The sequence below is a fragment of the Oryctolagus cuniculus genome, chromosome 9, assembly GCF_964237555.1.
Source record: "Oryctolagus cuniculus chromosome 9, mOryCun1.1, whole genome shotgun sequence".
Classification (NCBI taxonomy): domain Eukaryota; kingdom Metazoa; phylum Chordata; class Mammalia; order Lagomorpha; family Leporidae; genus Oryctolagus; species Oryctolagus cuniculus.
The window spans coordinates 129,867,884-129,886,152 of record NC_091440.1 but is presented as its reverse complement, the minus strand read 5'-3'; the positions used below and the strand labels follow the sequence as shown (position 1 = coordinate 129,886,152).

General features: G+C 44.0%; 1 long non-coding RNA gene across 1 annotated transcript; it reads left to right on the top strand.

Moving 5' to 3' along the window:
* The first annotated feature begins 4,634 nt into the window (after window positions 1-4,634).
* LOC138843636 (uncharacterized) lies at window positions 4,635-17,991 on the top strand. Its single transcript, XR_011378589.1, has 3 exons — window positions 4,635-4,770; window positions 15,807-16,093; window positions 16,379-17,991. It is a non-coding gene; the product is annotated as an uncharacterized lncRNA (long non-coding RNA).
* Window positions 17,992-18,269: the final 278 nt, after the last annotated feature.

The following is an 18,269-nucleotide window of genomic DNA, read 5'->3' as shown; positions in this document are numbered from 1 at the left end:
AAAAGCGGTGGAAAATGGCCCAAATGCTTGGGCCCCTGCACCAATGTGGGAGACCTGGAAGAAGCTCCAGGCTCCTGGCTTCAGCCTGGCTCAGCCCCAGCGGTTGAGGCCATGTGGGGAGTGAACCAGCAGATGGAAGATTCTCTGTCTCTCCTCCTCTCTAACTCTGCCTCTCAAGCACATACTAAGTAAGTATTTGAAACAAGAGAAGTTCTGTGTCGCTCCCATCAGTGGAATGCTTGCAGCCACTGTGCTCCTCGTGGATGAGGCACTGAGAGATTGATCTGATTCGGCTCCTTGGGTCCGTGTGCCCTCTCTGGAGAAGCTCCACTGGGCTGGGCCTTGGATCCGCAGCAGTATTCTTTGGTGTCTTCTGCCTATTCCAAATCCTTCAAAACAGAATGGTGGATCTCAAAATCTAGCACAGAAACCAGCACTATCAGTGTTACCTGGGGTATACATATATTTAATAATGAAAATTCTCAGGGTCCAACTTGCAACACCTGAGTCAGAAACTCAGGGTATGAAGTCCTAGAATCTGACTTTGAAGAAGAACCCCCAGGTGATTCTAATGTAGCCTAAAGTTTAAAAACTACTGAATCGGTCAACGCCGTGGCTCACTAGGCTAATCCTCTGCCTGCAGCGCCGGCACCCAGGGTTCTAGTCCCGGTCGGGGCGCCAGATTCTGTCCCAGTCGCTCCTCTTCCTGTCCAGCTCTCTGCTGTGGCCTGGGAGTGCAGTGGAGGATGGCCCAGGCCCTTGGGCCCTGCACCCGCATGGGAGACCAGGAGAAGCACCTGGCTCCTGGCTTCGGATCAGCGCGGTGCACTGGCCACATCGGCCATTGGGGAGTGAACCAATGGAAAAAGGAAGACCTGTCTCTCTGTCTCTCTCTCTCACTGTCCACTCTGCCTGTCAAAAAAGAAAAAAAGAAAAAGAAAAAAAAAGAAAAACATTACTGAATCATATCCTTGTTAGATCCACCAGCAGCATCACCTGTAACCTGCAGGACAGAGAGACTACGGAGCAGGTGCTTAGCCTGGACATTAGAGAGGTCTGCCTTCCTCCTTGGAGTGCCTGAATTTCAGTCTCACATCTGGCTCCTGACTCCAGCTTCCCGCCAACGCATACCCTGGTTCCTGCCTCTCTCATGGGAGACCTGGGTTCTGTTCCTGGCTCCCAGCTTTGGTCCTGGCTGGGGCTGCTGGCATCTGGGGGCTGAAACAGCAGCTGTGATCCGGCTCTCTGCCTCTCAAATAAACGCAAGTTTAAAAAAGAAAGAAAATACAGAATCTCAGGCCCACTGCAGACTTGATGAATTAGAATCTGTAGTCTAACAAGACACCCAGGGGATTCATATACTCATGCAAGTGTAGACACGGCCCTAGACAGACCATCATGACAAGTAGAGCTTATTTTGTCATTAGAGGGGCTCTAAATGCGTGAAGTTGTGCTATATTTATTTCAGAATTATTTCTGCACCTAATTTACTAAGGTAGACTGAGAAGATTTCTAGCCTTCTAACCTTAAGCAAAAAACATCTAATTGTTCACCTTTACTGATGGAAAGAGAAGCTTCTTCTGTTCTCATTGGTGTATAGACCAAATCATATAAATAAGCCACCTTCAACAGCACAACCCCTATATCACAACTGAAATCTGTCTATGCCAATCATTTTTCCAGTTATCTTTTAAGAGACATTGTGTGGCCGGCGCCGCAGGTCACTAGGCTAATCCTCCACCTTGCGGTGCCGACACACCGGGTTCTAGTCCCGGTCGGGGCGCCGCATTCTGTCCCAGTTGCCCAGTTGCCCCTCTTCCAGGCCAGCTCTCTGCTGTGGCCAGGGAGTGCAGTGGAGGATGGCCCAAGTGCTTGGGCCCTGCACCCCATGGGAGACCAGGAGAAGTACCTGGCTCCTGGCTTCAGATCAGCACGGTGCACCGGCCGCAGCGCGGCGGCCATTGGAGGGTGAACCAACGGCAAAGGAAGACCTTTCTCTCTCTCTCTCTCACTGCCCACTCTGCCTGTAAAAAAAAAAAAAAAAAAAAAAAAAAAAGAGAGAGAGAGAGAGACATTGTATCAGTATTTGTCCAGGAGCAAGTCTATTATTTTAATCATCAAAACACATTTGCAACTGGTGTTCAAAGAGCTCACAGAAAATTCATAAGATGAAAAAAATCATGCATGGATTTAAAAATGTTTTTGAATGAAAACAGACTGATATTTTACTTTAATTTTTACACAAAAGTTCTGAAGTTCACTTGTATCTGTGAAAATAAAATACTACAGCTCTGGAATTTAGAAGCAGGATTTTTAATCTTGGTTGTTACTAACTGGATGTGATCTGGACAAATTATTTTATTCTTTGTGTCTTAGTTTCTTTTTTAAAAAAAAAATATGAGAGAGAAAGAGAGGAGAGAGAGAGAGAGAGCGAGAGAGAGAGAGAGCACACTGTTTCTATCTGTTGATTCACTCCCCAAATGCCCACAATGGTTGGAGCTGGAGCCGGGCCAGAGCCACAGCTGAGAGCTGAGAACACAGTCCAGGCCTCTCATGTGGGCGGCAGAAATGTAATCTCTTGTGCCATATCACGTCTGTATCAGCAGAAAGCCGAAAGCATCAGCTGGAGCCAGTACTCTGATGTGGGTCTTAACCACTAGGCTAAATGATCACTCCCTGGTTGCCTTTACTGTGACATGAAATGGCTTGGTGAACTATCAAGCAATATTAATAGTTATAATAATAATAGAACTTTATTTATCTCTTGACATGTAAAAAAAAAAAAAACCCAAACCTGAGCAAGTTGCCTTATGTTGGTTATTTGTATTTATTTTATCGTCGCAGGAACTCAGTAAAATAAGCACACTCACAGATGTCCACATTTTACTAATGGAGGAATGAGAGCCTTTGTCGTTTTCATAGTGCAATGCAGCTAATACACGTGGGAGCTGGGTTTCAGATCTAACTGCCTCAGGAGCCTTCTAGGGGCACCCCTCCTCTCCCACTGCAGCAGGATTGAGGGCCACCTCCTTGTGGCCACGCATGCCTGTAAAACAGTTCTCACTAAAATGTCATTCCAAAATAAAAGGATGTACGAGTACACAGTGGCATGCTAATTACATGAGTAATAGGCCGAGGCATTCAGGAAATTCGTCAGTTTTCCTTTCCCTCTCAGCTCCTGTGAGTCATCGCTCTCCACGTGAAATACGATGCCCTCAGGTGAAAAGCTGGCTTTGTTACAAACACACCAGCAGCCGGACCAACTGTGACACTAAGGTGTTGCCTGCCAAGGAGTATGTTTGAATTAGAGACCTCTGGCCTCGCCACCTTTCAACACTGGGGGACCCTGCAGCCTTCCTTCCACCTTTCCTTGAGTTTCTAACCCTGCACACTCTGTTCCTCACTGATGGCTAAATGGTGTTTGCAACCTGAATAATCTTTGAAGAACAATCACCCACCTGGGTAACTTCCAAGAGAACCCAGTATCTTTCATAAAATTTCACGCTGCCTGCTTTGACTAAGGAGGCTAACTGAATTACTATAATTAGTGACAAATTCTTCTTCCTTAGACCTGTCCTAAGTTCTGTGATCCAGGAGCCTGGAGGAAATGGACACAATGCCCAATTTCCGGGATGATCTCCACCCTTCTCTTGACAGCTGGGTGACAAGCAAGACTCCTTCTCAGCACGCACTGTCTTTGGCGAAAGGTCTGTGCCCATGGGTGAGGGGATGGAGATGTAGAGGAAAGAAGTCACGCGTCAAGGTAGAGGCGGACAGTGATTAAGAATAGAATGGGAAAGCCAAAAGTAGATGGTGATTCATGACCAAAAACGTCAGCAGCAGTGTGAGGAATGGCTGGCCGGCCTACAGTGTGAAGTCTTTAAGATCATAATTTGGGCCTAAAAATAAAGATTTTAGACTCATTTGTTACTTGAGATTTGAAGGCTTAGGTGGGAGTAAAATACACCAGGATGCCTTTGGATAAGACAAAGTCAAACCAGTGGACTGGAAACAGGAAGTGATTTATCAATTGGAAAAGGACCAGTAAAACGGAGGCACATTCAACTTTGTTCTAAGCTAAGTTCCAATTAAAAACCACCAGCTGTTCCTCAAATGCTATATCCTGCTAACTCAAATGACCTTCGTTCATGTTGCCCAAATGCATTAGTGTTTAATTCTTGCCCAGTCTTCAAACACTCCCGATATTCTCATACCTTGAGAAGGGCATGGTGATTATTGGAGAAGGTATTGTGATGGTTTTTCCCCTGGATCATTCAAGTTTGTTACATTTTACCCCTACAGGAAAATGCTGTTGATTCTCTGCAGTTTTCTAAAGGAATCAATCTGCACAACCATGCAGCATTCGATAGAACTTGAAAGCTCTCAGTTTCTCCTTGTGCTTCTTTAAGCTTATTATTATATCTCATAGTCAAAAAGTTCTAGGGAAAATGGTCGTAGGGACCAAGAAGTCAAATCTTTTTATTCCGTGTTAGACCTGCAATTGCTCTTGCCTGTTATTGTATACAAAGATCCTCCTCATGGTGTTCAGTCTCTAATGGTTACTTCCTTGAGCAGCTCATGAATATTCAAATGTGATGGCAATGATTTCCTGATTTTGGCTGTCCTCTGGGGCTCTTGTCTGTACTGCCAGAAGTCGTTAGTGACTAAGTTAGCGAATCCGATTCTACACAGAGCTTCTGAGGGTCAAACATCAGACAGAGCCTTCTTGTGTGTTGCAAAGCGGGGACTCCAGAGTAGAAAGAAATAGAGGTAAGCATGACTGACCTTGTTCATTCCTTCCGGTGATGGGGAACCTGGAAGGGCAAGTACAGAGACAAGGTTACACGGTGATTCTTGATGCTCTGTCTTATGAGGTCAAGAATCTCACATTATTCTGAAGAGCAGCTGGCTGCTCATTTATTCACTGAATGTTTAGTGAGTATCATTCTATATCATACCCTCTTCTATGAGATTAGATTATATCAATCAAGATAGTCAAGGTCCAAATCCTCATGCAATGTTGGTCGAATTTAACAGACATGTAGACAAAAAAGACAGACATTCAAGAGTGGTAAGTGCTGTGCAGAGAAATGAAAGATACTAACAGAGTGATTTAGAGGGCTATTTGAGACCAGAATTAAAAAGGCTTCTTAGAGGAGGGGTGCTTAAGATATGAAGGGCATGTATAACCTGACATACAAAGATTAGGTGGGAAAAAAATTCTGATTGCAGAAAATGGCCAGTTTTTTTTAATGGCTTAATCTTTCCAGATAGAAAATAAGACCCTAAGGCAAGTCTTGCACAGTAGGTATGAGAAAGACTGGTAGGAGAAGATTATATGAAGGAAAAGGAAGTTCTAGGAGGTGTACAGAGGTTAATAGCCTGACATCTTTTTAAGTGAGACTGGATTTTATTCTAAGATAACAGGAATCTCTAAATAGGAAGTGACATAACTTGATGAACATTTAAGGAGATTACTCTGGCTCCTGGGAGAAGACTGGATTGGGGGTTGGGAAGAGCTTTTAGATGATGGTGGCTCAGACAAAAGAAGTAAGAGAACTAAGAAGCAGCAGATGAACTGATTTGGGCTACACTTGGAAAGCTGGGGTGCTGAAATACCGAAATAATGAATGCTTTGAGTGTGAGAGGGTTCAGGGACTACAGCGGTTTAATGAAAATGATAGATTTGTTTTCCAAAAAGAAGGCAGAGGCAGGGTCAGGTTTCAGAGGAAAGGAAAATCAATAGTGCTGTTCTGGCTGATTCTTAAGATTGTTGCAACTCCACACTTCCTCTTGCTTGCTTGTGGAAGTTTACAAGTTCTTGAAGATTCTTAACAGTACAGTGAGGGACAGATTTTTTTAAAAAGTAAAATTATTCTATACTTCAATGAAAGAAAACCATTATTCAGTATTTATTATGTTCTACTGGTGGTCAATAGTACTATTTTGTATAAATTGGAGTGAGACTCAGCTGAATGACCTGTAAGACAACGACTCTGTGTGTGCGTGTGTGTGTGTGTGTCTATGCACACATGTGTGATGGAGACAGGAGACAGGAGACAGGATGAGGTATTACACAGAATGGGTTGTGGGCTGAATAGTATCTTTCCCAAATTCAGATATTGAAGTTCTTTTTTTTATTTTTGGACAGGCAGAGTTAGACAGTGAGAGAGAGACAGAGAGAAAGGTCTTCCTTTTTCTGTTGGTTCACTCACCAAACGGCAGCTAAGGCCGGCGCTGCACTGATCCATAGCCAGGAGCCAGGTGCTTCTTCCTGGTCTCCCATGGGGTTCAGGGCCCAAGCACTTGGGCCATCCTCCACTGCCTTCCCAGGCCACAGCAGAGAGCTGGACTGAAGAAGAGCAACCGGGACAGAATCCGGCTCCCCGACTGGGACTAGAACCCGGGGTGCCAGTGCTGCAGGCGGAGGATTAGCCTAGTGAGCCGCGGCACCAGCCCAGATATTGAAGTTCTAACCCTTAGTACTTCAAAATGCATCTGTATTTGGTGCTGCGCCTTGAAATAATGTGAGATAAAATGAGCTCTTAAGGTATGCACTAATCCAATACGAGTGGCACCCTTGTACGAAGAAGAAATCAGGACTTAGATACAAAGACATATTGAGGGAAGGTCGTGAGAATATGCAGAGAGAAGGCGGCCATCCACAGGTCAAGGAGAGCGACCTCGGATGATGTCAGTCCTGCCTTGACTCCTAGGTTCCACGACTGGGATCAAAGAAAACAGTTGTTCGAGAACTTGGTGTGTGGAACTTTGTCAGGGCAGCCCTGACAAATCCAGGTGGTGACTGAAAACCATGGAGGATAACTGAGCCAGCAAAGCCCAGCCAAGGAGTAGACCGCAGGTTGGCAGCTTGGAATTCTTCAACACCTCTTTATTCCAAGAATGCTCTCCCTTTTAGGTTACCCACACAAGCCCTCATAATTTCTGGGGATGTCTGACATATTCACGTGGTCTTTTATTCTTCTTTCCTGGCCGTCATGGCGTTGCAGTGGGGGTCATCCAAGAGACCACTTGAACATTAGTTCATGGCGTTGCAGTGGGGGTCATCCAAGAGGCCACTTGGACATCAGTGTTCCATGCCTCAGATTTTTCTACCTCTGATGACGTTTAATTAATTTTTTGTCTCTGTGTGCCGTAGTACAATGTTTGGAAATATCTGGATAGTTTTTTTTTTTTATTTTATTTTTTTGACAGGCAGAGTGGACAGTGAGAGAGAGAGACAGAGAGAAAGTTCTTCCTTTTGGCGTTGGTTCACCCCCCAATGGCCGCCGCGGCTGGCGCACAGCGCTGATCCAATGGCAGGAGCCAGGTGCTTTTCCTGGTCTCCCATGGGGCGCAGGGCCCAAGCACTTGGGCCATCCTCCACTGCACTCCCGGGCCACAGCAGAGAGCTGGCCTGGAAGAGGGGCAACCGGGACAGAATCCGGCGCCCTGACCAGGACTAGAATCCGGTGTGCCGGCGCCGCAAGGCGGAGGATTAGCCTAGTGAGCCGCAGCGCCGGCCTCTGGATAGTTTTTCAGCAAATTTAGATGGCTTGGTTTGAGTGATCTGACTCTAGAGAGTTCAACCCAAGGACCATGCAGCTCAAAGAGCAGGACAGACATCTCTCAGCACTGTGCAAGCAGTGAGCGTGAGCGTCGGGAGTCACACCATGTGTGCTGAGTTTCCATGTGCAGAAAAGGCAAACAGAGATTTCCAGGGTCAGCCTGTGCTGTGCACACCACACATGCGGTTGTCTCCACACTGCAGTGCCCGCTTCTGATGCCCAGCTCCAGCTCCCGACTCCTGACTCCGGCTTCCTGATGGATCAGTGCCTGGCAAGTGGTGGTTTGCTCAAATGACTGAGAGCCCACTGCCTATGTGGCAGACCCTGGCTGAGTTTCCAGGTTCCAGATTCAGCCTGCCCAGCTCTGGCTGCTACTGGCATTTGGGGAGTGAACCAGTGGATGGGGGAACCATCTCTCTCTCAAACAAAATGAAGTGTGTAAAAAATTAAACATTAGGCAAAGTATGAGCTAAAATTCCCATGAACATTCTAAATTATGAGCAGTGACTTTTCCATACATATGATTTTTATATAAGAAGAATTTGTCTATCAAGTGTGAATGGTAGCCGGCGCCGCGGCTCACTAGGCTAACCCTCCACCTTGCGGCGCCAGCACACCGGGTTCTAGTCCCAGTCGGGGCGCCAGATTCTGTCCCGGTTGCCCCTCTTCCAGGCCAGCTCTCTGCTGTGGCCAGGGAGTGCAGTGGAGGATGGCCCAAGTGCTTGGGCCCTGCACCCCATAGGAGACCAGGAGAAGTACCTTTGCTCATGCCATCAATGCACTGGCCGTGGCGGCCATTGGAGGGTGAACCAACGGCAAAGGAAGACCTTTCTCTTTCTCTCTCTCTCTCACTATCCACTCTGCCTGTCAAAAAATAAAATAAATAAATAAATAAATAGTGAATGGTTTGAGTGAATAGATTATTATGATGTAATTTTTATTTGCCTGAAAATATTAATGTCTATGTAGCATCTTACATATAACATCTTATCTAGATATTTGCAAATATTACAAAAGTCTCCCTTTCCTGTACCCTTCATTTAACAACTATCTTTTCCAAAAGTGCTTTTTCTGTAGGGTATGATCTTTATGCCCCAGGGAATAAGTGGAGTTCACACTGATTTTTGATTGTGACCATAGCAGAGGATTGTGTAGTGATAGCATTGTGTAGGATGGAATCAAATGGGCCAGCGGGAGGATCACCGAAAGCAACACAAGATCAGCATGGAAATGGCAGAGTACAATTCTAAGCTGTATTACGCCTGTGGATTTGTTCACTCTCAAATTATTAATTTATTTCAATGCTAAATATTTTTAATACCATTAAAGTCCAGAATTAAGTATTCTGACATTTTCTTTAACTGATGATAAGATACAAGAAATTTAAAATCCTTTTTGCTTTTCTCTAATCTTTTTCTCTTAGACTCTGGGTATCTAAGAAGGGTCAGCCAGTAAATGTTAATTAAAGCCTTGATGTGAACAAGGCAGTATAACAGCTGCTTTGGAAATAGCTGGTTGATTTGTGTCTCAGTAGTATTCAGAAGATGAGGTAAGCAATTTCCTTGCAATAGGATGGCTGGGATCAATTATAACCTAATCAATTCCAAGTTTGAAGATAGACATGGAAAATGTTGGTTTCCATTCGATCTAACTTGATTTTTCTTGATAAAAACAAGAGAAACTATTTCAAAAAGGTTTTTAAAGAAAGAAAGAAGCCTAATGGAGGAGTTTTGCAAAAATCAAAACATGTGAAAAACCCAGTGTAGCTACACTGAAATAGAAATTACATAGTAACTTCTGAGTCTTCCATGCTTTTCATAATCAAAACCCAACTTCAATCCATTTAACCAGGACATACCTGTGGCTAGGTTCTTTTTCTTCTTTGTTTTTTGAAGAACATTTTATGGGCTATAACTGACATACAACAAGATGCACATAAATGAAGTGTACAATTTTCTACATTTTGGCATATGTCATATAACCCATGGAATCACCACCACAATCAAGATATCAATGTATTGATCACCCTCAAAATATCTCCTGGTATTCCTTCATAATCCCATCTTCCTTCCTCTTTTTATTATATTTCTCAAAATATGGTAAACTCTGAAGGTGCTGGCTATTTCTACAATTAGGGATGCCACTAGAAGGCCACCATTGCCTTATTTACAACTACTGCCTTCAAAAGAAATCCAAGCTTAGATGCTCTGTTCCAGTTTATGGAGTAGGTCTCTTACTATGGGCTCTAGCTCAAACCAGCTCAATCAAGACCATCCTTCCGCAGGTCCAGACTTCATTATATTATCATGACTTTTATTTTTTCCTACGCTTTTCACAATGTTCAATAAATGGGTGAACCTGAAGAATGTGGTCAATAAACACAGAAATTTTTCATATTTATTGTCCCACATTTTGTCTCTTCAGTCATGTAACCTTTCCCACCATGTATTTAAATGCTACTTTTCTCAACACTTTCTTAAACTGACGCATACAGTTGGGTTCAGGCTAAACAATACAAGCGCATGCTAACTGATGATTGAAAATCATTAAGAGTTCAAAATCCTCCCTTCTACCCAATATTTAATAACATCGATGGACAAATCCCAAAATATACTCAGCAAACATTTCTGGCATATTGAAATACACAAAGTTTGACAGGATAGTATCCATAATTTTTGTTTTCAAGTAGATAGTGTGGTATGATATGGCTTCTGGTTTAATTTTTTCCTTTTTAAAAAATCTACAAAAAGTACTTAAGAGTCTATTTAGTTATTTTGTAGCTACTTAGTTACTTAATTACTTATTCACTTAGTCCACTTCAGTCTAAGTAGTTCTTAAAAATCTGCATTAGTCATCTTTACAAATATTTATTTACATATTTACATGAAAGGCAGCGTGAGAGAGAGATAGAGAGCGAGAGAGAGAGAATGAGAATGAATGAACCTTCTGTCTGCTGGTTCACTCTCCAAATGGCCATAATGACCAGGGTTGGGCCAGGCCTAAGCCAAGCTCCAGGGGCTTCTTGAGGGTCTCCCACATGGGTGGCTGGGCTGAAGCACCCATCTTTTGCTGCTTTCTCAGATGCATGAGCAAGGCCCTGGAGGATGTGAAGCAGCCAAGACGTGAAGGAGTGCTCTGATATGGGCTCCAGCATCTCACGCAGCAGCTTACCCCACTAGGCCACAATGCTGGTCCCGTTCGTCAGCTTTTCATTACTAAAGGAAATAACTGAGAGAAGCTAACTTTATAGCAGGAAAAGTTTATTCAGCTCACCGTCTGGGAGTCTCAAGTTTAATGGTTTGGACACCTAACAAAGGCAGTGGATGGCAGTGGTAGAGCATTATGGAGGAAGAATCACATGGTGATTCCTGGGCCCAATGCAGGTTTTATAGCCGCCTTCTTGGGAGAACGACCTTTCAAGTGAATGCCCCAACGGGATCAGCAGGGACCCTTCCATGAGTCCACCCTCCAAACATCGTAATTATATTGCTTCCATCCTCTCAGTACTGTTAATTTATGACGTTGGGATTTAAACACCTGTGTGGGTTTGAGGGACAAATCATATCCGACTACAGTATCTACACAAATGTTCTTCAGAGTGTTTCTATGTATCCACATATCTACTGTCTATCTTCCCATCCCTCCTCTATGTGTTTATTTATCATCTATTTATCACCAGGGTAGCGGCATTATAGATGAAATGGGGGTGGAAGAATCAGAACACGCCTTTTCACTCCCTTCTAATCAGCTTCATTCCCTCCCAAACCCCTTCTTCTTCTCCCCAACCCACCATGTGTGTCAGTTTCAAGACTTCTGAGGTGTAATATACACAAAGTTTGTGTACAGTGAAGATGAATTCATACTACAACCACCTGCTAACGCTATGTTTTTGGGAAAGTCACTAAACCTTTCTGAACTTCAATCTCCTCATTCATAACACTGGCATAACTGAGCATTGTTATTTCAAAGATAGGAGGTAAATTATAAAAGCAAAGGAATATACTAGGGTTCGTCTCACTAGGCTGCTTCTTCGGGTTAAAATCAGAACAAAAGGGGTGGATGGGTGGTACAGATTAATTTGAAAATCTTGGTAAATGTCAAGACTTCCCTCTGATCATTCTCCTGGGTAAGATGACATGTCTGTAACCCCAGGCCAAGTGGCTGAAAAGAGGCTTAGGATATCTGTACTTAAATGTGTGTAGATTTTCTGAAAAGGAATATGCGAGAGCCTTTGTTCTGCACCCCAAGTTTGGGATGAGAGATCCACCGGGGAAAGCACAGTTACGGAAATGAGACGTGAAGACTTGGTAACCATGGAAGGAAAGCATGACCCAGGGCATGTGTGCAGGGAACCCAACACACCTCCAGGGAAGAAGAGGTGGGATGGGATGATATCTGTCTTTCAGAAAGAGCTCCCGGGCCTCCTCTGGGGGCGGCCACCCACACTGCTCCCATGCAGTGGCCATGGGCTGATTCTCCAAGCTGCTTTCCAGGTTGTTGAGGGCACTCTGAATCCAGGCAAGGCATCCCTCTCTGAAGAATTTCACTGTGAGCAGGGATGGCTTGGTTCCTCCTCTTTCCTTGGAGGACATTTTCAGCGTCACCCACACGTTGTGGGGTTGTGGGACTCAGCATCAAGTCAACAGGGCTAGCCGAGACTGACTGCCTTCAGGTTGCAACCTTCCACACTTCGCTTACATTTTAAAAAGATGATTTCTTTATTTGAAAGGAAGAGTTAGAGAGATGGGGAGGGGAGCGATGGGAGTGGGAAGAGATTGAGCACACTTTGATCCACTAGTTCACTCCCCAGATGGCCCCAAGGCTGGGACTGGAACAGGTTGAAGCCAGAGCGTGGAGCTCCATCCAGGTCTCCCAAGTGGGTGGCAGGGCCCAAGGAATTGGGAAATCCTCTACTGCTTTCCTAGGTACATTAGCTGGGAGCTGGATCTTAAGTGGAGCAGCAAGACTCAAACTGGTGCTCATGTGGAGTACTGGCACTGCAGGCAACAGTGTAACCTGCTATGCCACAATGCTGGTCCCCAGGCTGTCACTGTGATGAAGATTTAACTAAACTTGAGTTATTGGGATCAACTGGGAGGGTCAACAGCAACCCTTGCTTTTTATGGTGAGGGGGTTCCTAAACATTGCAAGCTCTTTCCAAGGGTTCTGTGTGTGTCCTTCTGAATGGCCCATTAATGCACGTGTGCACAGTGTGTCTCACAAACACCCCATGGTTTGTACCTGGGGGTGTTATCAGAAACAACCCAGTGTTAAAGAAAAACCCCAGCAGCTTGCATTTCCTTCAGACACGTGCTCTGTGGCAAGTTCACCTCCCGTGGGCGTGAGTCTCTGAGAAAGGCTGTATGGAACCTGCCCTTACTTATGGTGTAGGAGCAATGAACCCATCTCAACGTGATAGGCATTCAAGGTAGACTCAGCTTATGGACCAGAGACAAAAGGATAACAGAACTTGACACAGATTTTACTTCTTTGCATGCCAAGGTGAAGTCTGTACAAACTAGGAATGCATCCTTAGCATGTTTTTCAGGTTAGATGGATAAAAAAACTGATAGAGGAAGCCAAAATCACTCATTCAAGCTAAGAGTGTTTTGATAAGCTCAGCTATAAACAGTTTATTGCAGCATAAATGTACTTATGGTCAATCAGAGGACAGCATGGAGTCCTATATATATATTATGATTGTGGGTCTGGGTGACTTGAGCCAAGTAACTGAGTGTAGTTGAGTATATTTGAATACTCTACGCTGGAACTTAATTTCTCTATTTATTGAATAATGGAATTAAATCTTTTCCTTCGGATGAGATTTTTTCTGATTCCCTGAATCAGATACGGTCATACAGTGCAAAATCATCAGTGAAATTATCGCTAGTATGTTTTACAGCAGGAGATACGTTTATGGGGATACACTGCTTCACTACTTCTTCAGTCAGTACCCTACTGGCCTACATCCTATCATCCTGATTAGAGTCGCCTGCCAAAGTAAATGAAATATTTCTTAGACTGAAGGGGTAGGGGGCTTGGTGAAACAGATAATACTTTGTCCCAAGTTTTTATTCAAGGCCTTTTATTTTTTCTTTTTATTGAGATGACAGAATGAACACAGCACCAAAGGAAAATGCTACTTCAGGAATGTTCTCTATTTCTTTGCAATTTACTTAATTGACTGTAACAAGTATGTGAAGAACTCTGTACCACATAATGTTTTGTATAAAAAGTCTTTTACAACCACTAGAATGTTTTTAAAAAAATTGTTTTGAGACAGTATGTTTTTCAATTCACATTATTGTAAATGGCTTCATGCTCCACTAAATTAAGAGTTCAACAATAACAACAACAATGCAAAAGGACTCTGTTTCAGCAGGAATGCGGGTAAGGGCCACGAAACAGTCAAGTGAAAAGCTGTCAGCTTCAGCAACATACATTGCTAAGTACGGAATCACTGCTTTTTCTTAAATGTTAATGTTAATGTTTGAGTTGTGAAAGTAAACTATTTGGGCCGGCGCTGCAGCTCAACAGGCTAATCCTCTGCCTGTGGCACTGGCACACTGGGCTCTAGTCCCGGTCCGGGCACTGGGCTCTAGTCCCGGTCCGGGCGCTGGATTCTGTCCCTGTTGCCCCTCTTCCAGGCCAGCTCTCTGCTGTGGCCAGGGAGTGCAGTGGAGGATGGCCCACGTGCTTGGGCCCTGCACCCGATGGGAGACCAGGAGAAGCACCTGGCTCCTGCCATCGGATCAGCACAATGGGCTGGCCGCGGCGGCCATTGGAGGGTGAACCAACGGCAAAGGAAGACCTTTCTCTCTGTCTCTCTCTCTCACTGTCCACTCTGCCTGTCCAAAAAAAAAAAAAAAAAAAAAGTCAACTATTTGTACTGAATGTTCAACTCAAGCGATGCATGTTATTCAGCCACTTCGTGTGCTGATGCAGTGCTTGGCACGTATGGTACATTCAGGAAAAGGTGTCATTAGCCAGAACCATGGAGTCAGAGTGAGTTTTCCTGGGTGACCAGATGCTTGTATTGTAACCTTAAACTGGAAATGCAAGAAGCAATTTAAGTGCTGTTCTATTTAAAGATCATTTTTTTAAAATACCCATTTTGATTCAGCATAGACTCAGAAGGTTACTGTGACATTGTGTGTACTGACATTTTAAAAATGAAATCTATGTGCTTGGGGTTGAACTAATTGTTTTAGTTTTGACAGAAAGGAAAAACGTTACCCAAAGCAAGATGGCATTAATTTATAAACAAGCACTTGCTTGACAGATAATCCATGAGAATTTATTTTATTTAAATGTCATTATCTTACATTAAGAATGGATGGTTTGCCGTAAGAAGCAATGCTCCAGGCTAAGATGCTGGCTCATGAAATGGGCAAGCTGCATCCGGGTTCTGGGATTTCTTTCCTCCTCTGTATTGCTCTAGGTTCAAGTTCACCTATCAGTACTGTTAGTGCTCTCCTTAACAAAATGCTTCAGAGGCATCACGGTAGTATCTGAATTCGTTTTAATCATTAAAATGAATAAAGTATTTGCGTATGTCAGTGTCTTGCAGTATTTCCCAGAGGTTTTCCTCTAGTAATTTGATGTGTTCAGGTCTGAGGCATAGATCCTTGTTCCACTGAGAGTTGATCACTATATAGGGTGTAAGACATGAGCTACTTGAAATATGTTCTATATTAAAATGATTAAAAATGAAAAAAAATTATTTAAACAGTCTGTTTCACAAGATTCTTTTAATTTTCTATGTCTCGGTGTTTGTCAAAATGAAAGTCCTCGGTAAACCCAACCACTGAGCCTGCCTGAGGTGTGCCCTGATGCCCACTTTCACTATCCAGTCACTTTCAGCGATTTAGAGAGACTAGATGACTGGGGTGGGCGTTTGGCACAACAGAGAGCTGGCTTCTCGGGAACAGGAACATCCAATCTTGCAGCACCTGGTTGAAGTCTCAGCTCCTCTACTGATCCAATCTCCTCCCAGTGTGCACTCTGCGAAAGCAAGGGGTGATGCCTCAAATATTTTGGGTCCCTGTTACCCACTTGGGAGACTTGTATGGAGTTCCTGGTTTTGGCTTCAGCCTGGCCTAGCTCCGGTGGTGGTGGGCGTTTGGGGAGTGAACAGGGTATCAGTCGTCTCTGTCTCTCAAACAAAATGAAAGTAAATTAAAAAATTTTAAGAAGATAGATGTAATGATTTAGATTATCAATATGTTTTCTTAACAGGCACATGAAAAAGATACATTTTTTAGCAGTGGATATTTGTGTCCCTCACCGCATGGACTGATGGAGGGATAAACACATGATGGACAGATACATCTTCTCACTCATAAAGAGTCCTGGACCAGAGCAGTACATCTCTGTCTGACAACAAGGTTCTGTGTGATCTCAGCGTCAACAGACAGAACCCAACAAGGCCATCTGTGCCAGTTGCTGCCCTCCAGCCTGGAATCTGGAGGTGAGCTACAGAGAAACGCTGATTGACACAGCTGACCTTAGACAACATGTGGAAGGTGAGTAACAGCGCCCACAACTGGGCATGTTCTCCAAAGCAAACACATCATTCTATCAAGCTGAGCTCCCGTTATCCCACTCTCTCTCTCTCTCTCCCTCCCTCCCTCTCTCATATTTTTCCAGAGAAAAATAACACACCTGATCACTTGCTTTACTGACTTATTCATACCCCTCTGGCTTACGATATTTTGTAAACTGGGGAGTTGGAAATCAAGGTCTTCCTCATCTCCTAGAGATCATCAAATGCTGGGAATTTTGCTAAACTAACAGTGAACTGTTTTTAGGTGGCAAGTTTTGTGTGGCTCTGAAGAATTCTTCCAACAAAGGGAGCCTCAGGGGTGTAATTTCTTAATGGATTTCCTGATTTGAAAGTCAACTCCGGCTTCTGCAGGCCCGTTGTCTTCATTGGAGCTGCTGCTTTGTGAGTTACCTCTGCACTGCCCCCACAACTCTGTCCACACATACTCCACCCCTCTCACCCTCACTCGGATCCTAAACACTGGGCCTGCACATACCACACCCAGATGCCCTTGCAGCGTGACTTATGGTTGGGTTCTGCAAATCAGATCCAGCCCCAGGAGATCAGAATGCTGGGGAAGCAGCCAGGTCCCCCGATTGTTCCCTAGCTCTGCTCATCTATTCCTTGCACTGGGCGGCTGGCCAGGGCCGTGCTGCTCCACAGAGAACAGAGAAGCCTTGTGGGGAGGCCTCAGTGCCAGTTACAGTTCTAGGATGTGACTGGTCCTGGAATAATTCACAGTGCCTTACTGGACTCCTGTAAACCTGAGGAAGCCTTTATAAATACTCCTCTCTGTCAAGCTCTCCTCAGTGGTCCATGTGAGTGAGTCTTTAATTTCCAGCCAGGACTGTGACTGACAGGTTGTGTGCAAACTGTGTTTCCATTCCTTTTTACCCTACTTTCCCCCAGTTAGCATAGAAGTCAAGTCAAGAAATAGGGGCTGGCATTGCGGCACAGCAGGTTAAGCTGCCTGTGATGCTGGCATCCCATAAGAGAGCCGGCTCAAATTCTGGCAGCTCCACTTCTGATCCATCGCCCTGTTAATGTGCCTGGGACATCAGCAGAAGATGGCCCAAGTGCTTGGGTCCCTGCCATCCATGTGACATTCCCCAATGGAGTTTCAGGCTCCTGGCTTTGTCCTAGCCCTGGCCCTGCCATTGCAGCCATGTGGGAAGTGAACCAGTAGATGGAAGATCAATCTCTCTCTCTTTCTCTCTGTGTCTATATCTCTCTCTCTCCCTCCCTCTTTTCCTCCCTCTCTCTAACTCTGCCTTTCAAATAGAATTAATCTTTAAAAAATGAAGTGAAGAAATAAATCAGGCGTGGGCATTTGGTGCATGAGTGAAGCTGCCACTTAGGGCACCTGCATCCCACACCAGAATCCCTAGGTCCGAGTCTTACCTCTGCTTTCCATTCCAGCTCCCAGTTAATGCACACTGGGTGGCAACAGGTGATAACACAGGTAGCTGGGTTCTCACCACCAGTGTGCGAGACTTGGATTGAGTTCCCGGCTCCTGGCTTTCGCCTGGTCCAGTACTGGCTGTTGTAGGCATTTGGGGAGTGAACCAATGGATGGGAGATCCTTCTCTGTCTCTTTTTTCTTTGGTTGTGAAACAAACAAAGAAACAAATCCATAATCATCAGAATGTGTGTTCCAGCATGTATCCTGACCCATCTTTCTTGTATCTACAGTCTGAGAGAAAAAAATATTTCCTAAATGATTCGCTTATGCAGCATTTCATAATTTTTGGCATTTGCAAAGTGTGTTTAATGCATTTACACACTACCAATTTTATGCACTTAAAATAACAATTATTAAAAGATAAAAATCAATTACAATGCTTGAACATTAATAAAATTAACTGATTCAACGTTGTTTCTTTTTAACATTTCTCCTGAAATTTATAAATCTAACTAAAATTTATGCTAATAGAAATATCATTATGAATTTGGTGATATTGTTCAAAAGCTTTGATTATTTGTGCTTAATAGAAATTATGGAAATAATTCTCAGTGAAGATTTTTCCCATGTTCTGTAAGATGATAATTCAATTATTGTAACATCCTCAAAATGTTTCATGTGGGGAGAAATATGAAAATATTATTAATCCATTATTGCTACATTACCTATAAATTCTTATTTCAAATTATGTTGG